A 976-nucleotide genomic window follows, 5' to 3' on the forward strand; every position below is an offset into this window, starting at 1 on the left:
TCAGGCTTTGTGAAATTAAGTGGCTTCCAAGACAAAGACAACGACAAACAATTTACTAGCACCATCAAATAAAATGAGAAGAGTGGTAGGTACAGGTTACTTGGAATAAGGAACCTTACAGAGTTTAGTGCTACTTCGAAAAATTATTGTCTCATCCATTTTGAATTTCAGGGGTGTAGAGAAAGATGACTCTGAATTTATAGACATCAGCATTGGAAAGTACTGGCTTGAAACCTCGCTGCGCAAGGCGTTTTATCAGGCTGGATTTGCCAAACACTATGGTAATAGTGACCTCAAGCTTCTCCCATGTCCGCTTGGAACCTTTGTTAATATTTCTAACATCAGTTCTCGGTGCATAGACTGCCCGGCAGGTAAGCTTGGATATGTATCACGCATTAAATTAGCTGATTCATAGATTAATTTCCATGTGGTTAGTGTGTAAAAAAAAACATTACAAAAATCAAATACGAACAACCGATTTAATTATTGTGCGAGAGTTGTACCTTGAATGTACAATGTATAATCATGAATTTAATATTAATTGTATCGAAGTTCCCAAACGAGAAGTTACCAATGAGCGTGTTTAAAACATTCAGTCATGACCTTAAGATTCGCTTGATTAATGGTGCACTACTAAGTTCCCCGTACGATTAATGATTATCCTCATTTTCCCTCGGGTCTGATCTTATGCTTGATACTGTTTGTGTGGGGACTGGGTTACTGTAACCTGTATACTAATGATTTCAAGAAGCCATCAATTGATCCTCACTCTCCTGATGGGCTTCCCTGTTCTGAGTAACAGACCCTGTGTAGAAACTCTACATGGCACTCCAATCTTAACAACTTTATCCACTTGCCCAAATCATCAGCCACGGTGGTACACTTATATTACTATTATTATTACTATGTCCAATATTGAAACCACAGATCTGACATAAGAATCTGGGATGTCTCGCTTGGAAGCAGGCAACAACCA

This window comes from Montipora capricornis, chromosome 5, assembly GCF_036669925.1.
Source record: "Montipora capricornis isolate CH-2021 chromosome 5, ASM3666992v2, whole genome shotgun sequence".
NCBI classification, from domain to species: Eukaryota; Metazoa; Cnidaria; class Anthozoa; order Scleractinia; family Acroporidae; genus Montipora; species Montipora capricornis.